This window comes from Bacillus rossius, chromosome 1 (assembly GCF_032445375.1).
Source record: "Bacillus rossius redtenbacheri isolate Brsri chromosome 1, Brsri_v3, whole genome shotgun sequence".
Lineage (NCBI taxonomy): Eukaryota > Metazoa > Arthropoda > Insecta > Phasmatodea > Bacillidae > Bacillus > Bacillus rossius.
The window spans coordinates 241406577-241419835 of record NC_086330.1 but is presented as its reverse complement, the minus strand read 5'-3'; the positions used below and the strand labels follow the sequence as shown (position 1 = coordinate 241419835).

The 13259-nt window shown below is 40.3% G+C and overlaps 1 protein-coding gene across 2 annotated transcripts in view; it reads left to right on the top strand.

Annotated features, from left to right (window-relative positions):
* Positions 1-13259, top strand: part of LOC134527416 (HMG box-containing protein 4) — a 157508-nt gene that overhangs the window by 24581 nt on the left and 119668 nt on the right. The window lies entirely within an intron of this gene.

The window sequence follows — 13259 nt, the reverse complement described above, 5'->3', positions numbered from 1 at the left end:
GATTGTTTTCAGCACAGCAATTATGGTTACAGTTTATTACACTTTTTTTCATTACTTTGTGCTCGCGGTATTTTATATGTAAATATTATTAAAATAGTCCCCTCAATCATTCGACTAATTTTAAACAATATTATTAATACATTAAACCTTTATGATGTTATACTCAATAATTTTCGTTATGTTAACACTGAGCCGGTAATTATAGTTTTAAAATTGGTATTAACAACAAAAATAATATTTATATTTGCAGAGTGAATATCAATTGGAACAGTTTTTAATCGTTCACACACATTTAGTCGTCAAAAACAACACCGTTCAGCTTGCAGCGAATGAAAAATAATTCGACTAAAACTATCGAATAATTATTCGATAGTCCAGTACGAATAATGATTGATTATTCGATAGTAGAAATTAGTCGATGGTGCCCATCACTACCAAACTTTAAGACATGGCGGAATGTACAGAAAAATGAGTCCAAATTATTTACAAGAAATAACTTTACGTTTAATTGTACATACGTGTCTCAAGTGGGAATGCAAACTGCAAATTACAGAAAAATCATGAATGACAGAAACTATACAAAGTGCCACAACTCTACAATAAATAGATATCACTAAAGGCACACTGGCAAGAAGTGCATTAAATAATAATGACAAAGAAAAGTTAAATTGGGTGGACACACACCCAAGACGAAGGCAACTGCAATTACGAAAAACACAATTTTTTATGGCGAACACATCTGCTATAGAACCACAACCCTAATTGAACGAACAAAGATAATAACATGTGATGAATCGTGTTTTTTTTACTTATGACCCTGAAACTAAGTGCTAATCCATGCCAAGAGCCAAAAAAGCTAGAATGTGCATATCAAAATTCAAAGCAATGATGATATATTTTTATTATTATTCATGGGATTCACTTGGTTCCTGAAGGTCAAACTATTAATCAACATTACTACCTACACATTCTTGCTGAACTCAGTGAAAGAATGTAAGGAAAAAATGACCAGAATTGTGGAAGGACAAGTCATGAGTTTTCCATCAAGACAATGCGCCAGCTTATTACGCATTGTCTGTCAAGAGGTTTCTAGCCAAGTACAGCATCCCAGTGTTATACCATTCACCTTATTCGCCAGATCTTACACCGTACGACTTCTATCTGTTGACTAAGGTAAAATCTGCATCAAAAGGAACAAGATTTCAGTCTGATAAAGCTGTGAAGAAGAAGACTTCCAGCACTTTTTTCCAACAATGGAAGATTCGTATGGAGCATTGTAGGGATAGAGGAGGGGTGTATATTGAAGGTGATAGTAAGTAAATATGCATGAAATCAACATTAAATTTTTACAGAATCAGTCTCATTATTTAATAGCCACACCTCGTACACTGAAGGTGTATGGCTACCACAGTTAAAGTTGTTTGCTATAAAAAAATGTGTAGCTACAAAATTACTTGTGACAAGCAAACAACTCGTTACTGTGAGTTAGGTATAATGTTAACTTTACTACAATCTAAATATGCCAAGGTACAGTGTGTTGACTTATAAGAAAGCTCGTGGCACCAAAACATAATAGACATCAAGTAAAATAAGAGTACAATAAAATATTTACAAAAAACTACACTATAAATGACCGCTTTATAAGCGCTATGTTTACAAGCATGGTTTATGAAATGTAATACTGAGCTTTCATAATGAATACATAAATTGAAAATTACTCAACAACAAAAGTACCAAATATTACTTAAAATGGTTAAAGTCCATTTCACACTTTGACAAGAAACTTCAAATATGTGTTAAAGTTTGATTACTTCATTATATATTTATGTGGAGCGACTGGCATTTTATAGAATACCCAGCGGAGATTGCGGTATGCTTGTGCATTCTTACTCGCCTTCTAAGTAAGTAGACTCGCTGAACTCGTGATGTGACGACGATTTTGGACACTAACCGGTGCGGTCACACCAGGCCGGACGAATGTCTTCTATCTCGGTAAGCTCTTTACGGCTCGAACTCGCTGAGTGGACAGCGAGCAGCCCTTCAGTAGTTCGCTACAATCATCCGTTTCGTGGGCTCGCGTTGCAGCTTCTAGACACATCTCAACAAAGTGCAATTAATGACTGTTGAAGTTTTATGGCAACCAAGACATTCCTCAAAATCAACAACTTTTTAGGACGAAACTGCACTCAATTTATCAGCGTACAACTGCAGAAGTAGGGCGTCTTAATAAAAACAAGTCCAGAAGTCATAAATGGCATTGTAAATATGTCTACACCAACACTGTCAGTTTCCAAAATCAAAGTCCGCATCAAAGTTTGATGGTTGCCCTCGCTCAAACACATGTCGCTCCCAGGCACACTGTTGCCACAAACCACACACTATTGTAAGCCCTGAACACATAAAAATTTCAAGTCACGACAAATATCAATTACCACTCGTAACGGCCGACTGTGAAAATCTAAGTCCCAATTGCCACTGACAACCACTTCAACAACTACAACTTATGACTTCTCATCTCTCACTCAAGGCTTATCGAGGCTAAGTCCATTTAGTGGCAGCGACTGGTAGACAACAGTGGGTGAGCTTGATGGTGTAGCAGTTGGGCAGGTCTCCCTTGGGCGTAGCTCCCTCGTCACAACATTTGTTCGGAGCGAAGTCTCTCTGTAGTACTCCAAATGGTGGGTATATATACTCCCAGAACCTCAGCCAATGACAAAATCGAATGATCTAGAGTCCTAATTAAACAGGAAGCGCCGCTCATGACCATTTCCGCCGCCAAGCCCGCGATGAAGAGTCTAACAGAAGATCCCCAAGTGGCTCTGATCTGTCATCGCTGCATGCTACATTCATGCTGAGCGCACGCTGCGTGGCAAGAGGCCTCTTCACGAGCGCAGGCGCAAAGTCACACTCCATGTATGCGGACATGGTCTGCGTAACAAGATGATGTCACGAGATAAGGATTAGCCTGACCACAATTAGTAAAGGACATCACCGCTGTGAACTTTCTGGGTTGTTCAGTGGTTTTACGGTGTAGATGTCACCGTGAAAGTATACACTGCCAATAATTATTATCATAAAATATTCTTATTGTTAGGGTTTTTGTTGCTTGCTCTCTCTCCAGTAGCGATCAGGAACACTGCTGTGGGTGTAATTATCCAGGCCGTTAGTCCAGCTAACACGTCACTGCAATGTGTTCCAGCTGAGAGAGTAATCATTCAAAAGAAAGTTGGTAGTGTTGTATGATGTGTGAAGTGTGAACAATTACGTTAACTGTAACCAGGTGTGTTTTAAAAGTAATTTAAAATAGCATGAATAAAATAAAAATAGAAATAGCTGGAAAAATGTGATTTTTATATGGTCTTAACTTTTGAAATTCACGTTGATTAGAGCCAGAGGATCAACCAAAGACATTAAATTGAATGTTAGATTATCTGCCAGACCTGTATGTTTGTAAAAAAATGTTAACGGGGTCACAGGAACACATCAACTACCATGCCGAGTCTAGCTACAAGCTGTCGGAGGCCTTCTTCTTTCTTCTCTGGACCACCAGGTAGTCTACCGCGACACTGGAACGCTGGAAGGGCAAGCTGAAAGTGGCGAACTAATGAAGTTCTGGTACAGCCGGAGGTCTGGTAGAAGATCAGCTTCCCTCTCGTCCTAAAAACTCTGTTCAATTAGGATCAGTCTCACCAAGTGTAGTGACAGATCGTAGGTGGTGCTGCATCAGTCGTCAGGAACCACTACGAGGACGGACGGGACCGACGCAGAAGTTGGCACTAGATCGCAGATACTCCCTATCTAAGACTTGTGCCGTCTCAAACTATTCTCCCAAACAGTGGTCTGGAGAATACTATTTAACATACAACCGCGGATGACGTGATTCTTCAATTTCTCAGGTGGCAACCAAGGCTTTGGTTCGCCCCAGCCCGAGAAACGTCTTCCCGCTGCAATATGGTGATGGCATAGAAAAGAGAGGGAGGGATAGAAAGGCCACTCTCTGAATAACAGCTAGAATGCTATTTACAGCGCTGTTGTGGCCGTGCACAGTACTAACCGTATAAAAATTGGTGGAAGAATGACCTAAGTAGCTATTTATCTTATGCTAAAACCACCTATGTCACAAGCTAGCATTTTCATACACGTGGCGGCATTGTATTTTACTTAATACGTAATTTTATACTCAATTTAACAATGTACCTCAATGAAAATATGGCCACTAAATAATTGAATAAATAAACACCAGATATCAGATATTTTCCAGTTTCCACCTACGAAGCAATAAGCAAGTAGCACGCAAATAACCTAAAGTCCTAAACAAAAATACGAAAGAAAAATTGCCGCCATTACAAATGAGCCTTGGCAACGAATCGTAAACAAACATTGAGCAGTGAGCACACTAGCGCTCTTACGGCCGTGCACACAATCAAAACGTTGTTCAAGCATCTCTCTAATGAGTGCACATCCCGTGGGTGATGGCCTCTCTTCTCTTTTTCCTTCCAACTATTTACTTTTTTTGTCCCTAGCAACCAAAGAGCTATAGGGCAATAAGCAAAAAAAAATTAACTGCATAGTGAAATAAATAAATGAATATCAGCATGTAAGTGTACTGAACTAAGGCAAATGAATAAAAATTCCAAGGAATAATACTTAGAAGACCCTGAGGTTAAAATGGGTTGTATCTGGCAATTAAGTGTGGTTTGTATGGCAAACTATGGTTGTCCTCTTTACAATAAAATATTTAAATACATTCAATTGGCTCACAAAATATACAATTAATTTACAATAATAATCAAAATATTAACAACATAACTGTAAACAGTTGGAATGGTTACAGAGCCGCTTCAATGTTTGTTGTGATCTTTTCTTCCAGAAAATCAGAATAAACTTTCTAAGTTGACATTGAATTAACATGATTACTCTTTTCTGGAATAACAAATATTAAATTTCTCACTTTCTTTCGTTGAAAGTCTATCAGAGTCTGTGTGAGATAAATTTCATGACGTTACATTCTGTATACTATAAAAGCAATAGTTATTCACATAATATTCAAATTAACAAAATCAAAACATATCCCTTGTCTTATTCTAACACATAACAGGACACTATCACTTCAATCAACAAAATCGCTTACTTACAATACAAATCATCATGGTATATATAGGTACACAACATAACATTCATCAGTACCATATACAAGAGATAATATATCATCAGTATCTCGTCTTGAATGAAATAATTCAGTGTCTTTTTCTTTCTTTGATAAGGATAAATAAAATTTTAACTCAGAATAAATATATACAATCCATAAGTTCAGCAAAATGTTAGTGATTAATTCGTAGATTGTTTGACAAAACACCTGACAATGTTTTCAGTTCAGATCATGCACAAAGTTACAAATCACAAAAAAAAAAAAAACACACGTAATTCTCGTGTTTTTGAAAACTTTCTCTTGGTCGACAAAAATGCACTCACTAGTGTTCACTTTCTATCGTTTATCTGGCAAAATATGTAAAATAAACTGTTGTCCTCTGCTTACGAAAATTGCTTATACCTTGTATGGAGTAGCTTTCTTATACAAGTTAAAAATAATGGTTGAGTATTATGATCCTCAAAATTAGCTCATAGTGTAAGCTTTTGCTTTTGTAAGAAGCATGTGTCAAATGACAAATACAGTTAAATTAAATCTCATCAGATTCATATGTTCATAACGAGAGTAATGAAATATTGGCTGCTTTGCTTAGCAAAGAGAAATAACTTGGAATGTTGAGTAGGAACAAATCGTAAATAGAAATGAATATGAGTGTTGAAGCTAGGAGAAATGAAACGAAGTAGTGTATGGGTAAGTGTGATAAGGACGGAGCTGTGTTCAGATATGTACGTAGGTTTGAAGGAAGGACGGTAATGTGAATTATACCTCAAAAAAGCTCTCAAGTATTAAAATGCGAATGTTACAGTGATGTGTTTCCCTTGACTAAAAGCTGGCTCTTCTCTCTTGTATGATGCCTCTCGAAGAATGCTACTGGATCTCGACGAGCAATCTTCATGATCTTCAAATCTTATATGACGTAGAAATACAGCAGATATCAAATTCTTCAATAATTTCAATAATCAAATAATTATGTAGCATGGCTTAAAACTTGCGCACTGGCTAATAGAAAATCACACCACTACCTATAGGTGTGACAAACATCGACAAAGAAAATCGCATATCAGCGACAACTGTCTGCACTGGCCTACATGCTCAGTGGACAAAAGAAATCGTCGATAAGTGCTCCATGCACAAAAATGTCCTCACTGGTACTATGATACAGTGGACACCAAAATTAGCCACCAGCATGCGTGCTTGTTTTAGCGATGCAACATGCTATTCCTTTATACTGTTGGGATAAACAGCATTAATTAATGCCAAACAATAAATCTGCTTCATGTCGAATGTCACTGATGACTTGACCAAACATTATCTCTTACATATACGTCATAGATCAGCGTATCTAAGCCTTAGGTTGCTTATAAAGCCATAGCTGCGTTAAATTAAATCTTCCAATGACCTTGTTGCTGTCAGTTTCCTTCAGAGTGTAACAGTTCTCATTTACTCATTCACAAACTTGAAATGGTCCTTCATACAATAAAAATAGCTTCTTCGTCACCTGTTTCCACATGTTACTAACGGAATTAGTTTGTTTAAGCACTTCGTGTCCTATATTTAACTTCGTTACTCGTTTCAGCTTCTGTGGCTTACTCCGACGTTCTGCAGCTAGATGTAGACGAGCTCTAACAAACTTCTCTATTTGTTCCCTCATATCTTTGCTTATCGGTTCTTGCTCTTTCGTGTCTTTATCATGGTCGCGTAACATGGCGATCTGTAACGCCTCTGATCGTTCCGCAGTAATGATCTCATGGGGTGTTAATCCTGTCGAACTGTGTACTGTGTGAATAAGGATAAACCCCTTATTACAGTTTACGATTGGTGCTCGGGGCATACCATCACCGATCACTTCAAGTGTAACTTTCTATTTCCCTGGCTACTACTGGCGCTAAAAGTCACAGTATTGGATGTAGACTTCGCCAGTATCGTTTCTATGCCCTGGGGATTTGCATAGTAGGTGATAGTGTTGACGGGTTCTTGAATCGCAAAATACCCTGCGTACTGCGATGATGATGAAGGTTGATTCTGGAATGTGTTTTGTGAGATTTGAATAGCTTCATTAACGGCGGCTTCGCTTCTCAGTTGGTTAACCGATAACTTGCTAGGGGAGCTTGTGTTGTGCGGCTGTCGGTTCCGGGAACCACTAGATGACTTCGCTTCTCCTCGATTTTTATAGTAATGTTTCAAGTTGTCGTAGTTTTTACTCGAATATTTGGGCGAACGTCTGTCGTCCTTGTAGCGCGGCGACCTGGGAGGCCGTCTTGGTGAGGTAGGTGGGGTTCTAGGCTGTTCGCCCCTACCTTCTCGCCTAGGCGTTAAATCATTGCTATTTCCTCCGCGTCTGTATTCTTCGCGTTCCTCGCTGTTACGCCGCGAGCGGTTGTGTTTTGGATTTCCCGACACACGTGACTTTGAACCTCTATGGTAGGAATCGCTGCTGTTACGGCCTGAATACCCAGTGTTTTGTCTATGAGCCGACTTATTCTTACACCAAATTAGAGTGTTCACCTGTGGCTGTTTGCGCTGGTTGTTGTCAGTATAGTTATCATTACGCCGCTGATTCCAGGGCTGATACAGCGGTTGTTGTTTGTTTACAGGCAACTTTTCCAATTCCTCTTGCTGGTTATTTCTATTTTGATGGTCGAGCCTGTCGTATGCGAGTAGCTGTTCCCTGAAATCTGATACGCCATCAAAACTTCTCCCTGTCAAATGCAATTGGTAACGCATCGGGAGTTGGCCTAGAATCATTGCCACAAATTTGTCGTCGCTCATGACAATGTCTAGATAATGCTTACGCTCGATCATGTCGCTTAGATGAGCTTCGAAAATCTTGTTTTTCTTCGGATCGTATTTTTCACTGTGTAACTGAGCGTGTAAATTTCCCTGGATTTTTAAGCTCCAGTGTTGTTGTAGGAAAGCTGCTTTAAACTGCCCAAATGACGACACAGATGTTTGGTGAACTTCCCACCAATAATACATGGTACTTTTCAAACAGTTTGTGCTGTTACTATTTTCAGAATGCACAGTAATGATTTATTCTAATGATATTATTATTTATAAAATTTATTATTTTGATTGTTATTATTATTATGAAATTTTATTATTTAATTTGTATATTGTTCGCCCGCAAAAGTTATTTAAATATATTTTTTTTAATTATGTATATCTATGAGAGCTATGCTCTATGACCTGAAATGGACTTATATGAACAGTCAATTGAGTATACCCCTCTAAGGACTAATCTTAACGAATGAACGATGATTTTATTCGGGGTATTACTTTAAGAAATTTTCATTGTTGGAAATTTTTGTTTTAAATTTACCGCATTTCAGTGTTTTCAGTTGTATTAATAAGTGTTATTTACGGTATTTATATTGTAAATTACGCTAACCGATTTTGGTTTCGGCCAATGAGAGGCCGTGTTTTAAAGGTGAGGCGTCTAGAACGTCTTAATTAATAAGAAAGAATGGTTGTATGAAGGCGTCTGATGCCGACGCAAAGGCGCGAGACCTATTTTAAATTTGAAAGATAGCTAGTTAAATTATGCCATCCGACACTCAGGATGAGCTTAATCGACGTATAAATAAATAATGTGTAAGATTATAAGAGCATATTCTGACGGATATGTTATTAGGAGTGAAAATCTGTAAGTAAAGATCTTGCATTTCGTATCGCCCATAGACATACCCAGCTATATGTAATTTCGTTGTAAATCACTCCGATTTGACTACAAACTGATTAGTTTTCACGTAAAAATTGTCAATTATCATGAACTACGTCATGAATTGTTATTTCCAAGATTTAAATTATTATTTTATTTTGTGATACCCAGAGGTGAAACGGGAGTACTAGTTTTGTGTCTCTACCATATAAACTGAGTTAAGCCAAGGCAAATACGACCCAAATATAAACGTTACAAGTAATCATACTAACTAATAAATTGTGCTAAGATTTCAAACATCTTTCTTTTATGTAAGAATGCGTCCGTAAAAATATTATTTGATTGATTTTCTGAACTTACACTAACGAACTTTTGTGAATGATTCATGTGTGCTACGTATAATCCTGATGTTTAATTTACATAAGCGCATATCCACGAGTCATGTTTAGTATCGTTAGGATTGTTTTTCTGTGATTTTTATCTAATTATATTAATATTGATTCTATCTCTACACATATGTTAGTTGTCCCTGATGAATAGCCATTTTATTCTTAATAATAAAAACCTGAATTCTATCCCTATGTGTTGATATATGTTACCTAGCTACCTGTGTCCAAGAGTGTGTGTTTTATGATAAATAACATTATATGCATGTTTCTAAGGGTCACAGTACAAGAGCATAACAGTACCATTGACACATGTATATATGTATATATATATATTTTTTTTTGAAAAATATTGACAGCCGGTGTATATTGTCCCGACAACACACACACACACAACAAAAGTGTCTATATATAAATCAACGAGTACTATTAATGGTACTGGCGCCAGCAGTAAGCATACACCAACAAGAGTAGCAGTAAGCAGCAGTAGAGAGAGTGGCACATAAACGTGGGGCCCGAGTGTGTTGAAACTGAGTTGTCACACCATATTTCAAGTTGTCATTTGGTCCTGCATAGTGTATCTAATCCATTATAATAACATGGCACACAACCACCCCACATACTCGCTCAGTAGTAGGCGTGACAGTATGTGTGAAGACTGCGATAACACAGGGAATTCAGGAAGTGACACGGCGACTGTATCATCAGCAGGGGGTTCACCAGGGAACACTTGTGTGGAGGGGCCTAATGATCACTCTACTACCGTGACAGAGAGGTTAGGGCGGCCCATGTCACCAGCAACCGGGGAGCAGGAGGAAAGGGAGGCCACTGTCCATAACATCACACCATTGCCAGATAATACTGCTACATCACCTGTGACACTGGAAGCACTCATGCAGTTATTACGGCAGAATAATAGGCAAATGGAGCAGCATAATGCATCCCTAAATGCGAAACTTGAACAGAATAATGCATCCCTAAATGCGAAATTAGAACAGAATAATACTCAAATGGAGCAGCATAATGCATCCCTAAATGCGAAATTAGAACAGAATAATACTCAACTAAATGCGAAACTTGAACAGAACAATACTCAAATGGGGTGGCTTACGAATGAGTTGGGAGCGCTGAGGAATCAGACCAACTCAGGATTAAAGAGCCTGGAACACAGCATTGAGGTTAGGCTGGCCCAGCAACACGAACAGGTCCAACAGATATCTGAGCAGGTAACACAGAACAGTAGTCGTGTGGACAGTCTGGAGACTCATGTAACATCCATACGAAACATGATCTCGAATGAACTTCAAGGACAAGCTAGCGCCAGGGAGGAGGTGCGAGGACATCTCCAGCATCTCGAACATAGACTAGAGGACATGGAGATGGCTACTGCCACACTAAGAGATAGAATCGAGCACCTTAGTGTACACCCCAGTCCCAGGAGTGAGTCAGCTGACCGCCAAGCTCCTGTACCGTCACACACAACCCCTGTGTCAACTGTACCGACTGCCCCAGTAGACAGGCAACCGTACCCCAGTGAGATGAACACAATTCCACTGCTACCCATCCACAATCATCCTACCATTCAAATGGATCTGCCCAGAGAAACCCCTGTAGTGAGCCCATCCAACATTGACGCGGCTACGCTCATGCACCATCCAGCTAAGCATTGGGCAGAAGCTATGCCCACATTTGCTGGCAGAGCTACAGAGAACCCCATCCGTTTTCTGAAAAGATTTGAGGAGTACACCTCAACCTTTCATTTGAGAGATACAGAGATACTGAAGTGTCTCAACAGCGCCCTGAAAGGACCGGCATTTTACTGGTGGGAGATGCTGAGTGCATCAACGCATAGTTACGCCCAGTTCCAGTCCCTGTTCCACAACCAGTATTGGAACATCCGAATACAGAGTCACCTCCGTGCACAGCTTCACATGGAGAAGTATGACCCAAGGAAGTGCGCGTCCTTGGAAGCGCATCTATCAGCAATGTTTGAGAAGACACGCTACTTGGATCAGCCCATGACGGATGATGAATTCATCGCGGCCATCCTCACGCAGCTTCCACTCAAGTATCAGAAGCAGTTATCAGGCCTGCCGTACCGTGATGTGACAGAGTTCCGCGAGCGCCTTCTCAATTATGATAAACTGGAGAAGATGGACAGAGCACCCAATACCAAGGAGGCGAGTGAGAGGGTACCACAGCCCCACCGACAACAGCCTGTCCACAACTACTGGCAGAATCGCGAGGGAAAACCCAAGGAGCTCAGACAGGCAGCGGTGAACACGATGAACTGGCAGCCAAGAGGAGGAAGACCTAGCCGGAATGATCAATACCAGACAGGCTACAGGAAGACCCCCTATTACAAGAGGAAGACGTGGTGGTCCAACTCCAGGAATTACCACAGCGAGGACGAAGCAAACCACCGCCGGAGGCAGGGGGACTACCGAGACAACAAGCGAAGATCATTCTCGCCAGAGTCATGGCCACCCAGGGAGTCAGCAGACCGCCGCCGGAGAGCATCGTCAGAAGACGAGCTGGAGTACTGCAAGAAGTACTGCCGTACCGACGAGCCCCGCTACAACGGCAAACCTGAGGACTACCGCCAGCCATACCACTATGCCCCCAGGACTCACGAGACGAGTGGCGGCCATGCCCAGAACAGCCACCTCTCGTACAACCGGAACACACAGATGACAAAATTCCCACCACCATTTGCTGCACCGTTTACATCTCAGCAGACGACGTACTACAACCAGGGACCAGCAAATCAGTTGGCAGCAGAATTCAAAGCTTCTGTGTCTGAAGCAGCAGGGAACCGACCGTGGAATCGTCAAGAAGGAGCCAGATCACCAGCTCCAGGTGGACGTGCCAACACGGGCACGTTAAACTAGAAAAGGTTTCCGTGCGATCGCCTCGAACGGAATCACCCCTAGCGAAGTTTTGAGCCTGGATAGATCGGCGGCGATCAACCCTGAATTTATACCCCATTGTGACAAGGAGCCCGAAAGGACAAGACTACCCACAGGAGAAGAAGTGGAAGCATTCGTAAGAATGAAGCTCACAGCAGAAGCTGATGTACGAAGAAGGAAACCAACATCCAAATTGTCTAAATTTACTATCGGCGACCTTGTGCTCAAGTAGACATCTCCTGTCAGCAAGGCATGGGAGAATGTCACCAGGAAATTATTTTTTTTTGACGGACCATATGTCATAATGGACATAGTTCAAGAGAACTGTTACGCTCTGGAAGACCCATCTACAGGCCGACCAGTAGGTTGGTATAATACTTCGCAGTTGAGAGCCTACAAGAAACCTGTGTCCCAGTGAACAAGTTCGACACAAGCTAGTGAGACACCTGTATGGTACGAGTATAGATATTATAACAGCTGAGCGCAATCGGAATGTCTAGGTCAGAGCCAGGACCAGACCAGTATGAATGTGAAAGGTATTAATTGGTTACTGTGTAATTTGATACGCCATGTGAGGCATATTGCAACCACTGACAGGTACCTAATGTGTAGCGGATGTGTGATACCCGCTTGGTACATTATCGTCGCGTTGATGTGGAAGTGCAATTCCCGCTTATTATTGCCTGTAGTGAGGTGAAGTGAAACGCCACCCACACAGATGTAATAATTCTTCGAATTTAATACTGTATTATGTGTATAATATTGTTTGTCAGTTGGTCTGCGTTATTCTTCGTGTGAGTATAAGTTCACTAACAGTAATACCTGAATCCATGTAATTAGATGCGCCTATCTGTAGGTACTATCATACTAACTAGCAAAAAGAAATGTCAAGCTTGTGTGTTGTCGACTACCTTGTGTGAGAGAAGTATGGCCTAGCTGTGTAAACATGGGTGAGCACTGTTCTACAAAGCATCTAAGAAGCACATGAACACTTTGCAACTACTAGCATAATAATAATAATGTTACCTTGAATTACTGATGTGGTAAATCCAATTTTCCGAAGCACAACACTTTACTGAAGTTACGAATAATCGCCGAGATTTATCTTTTTTTTTATTATTAAACACTGCTGGAGAAGAAGATAATTTTTTTTTTTG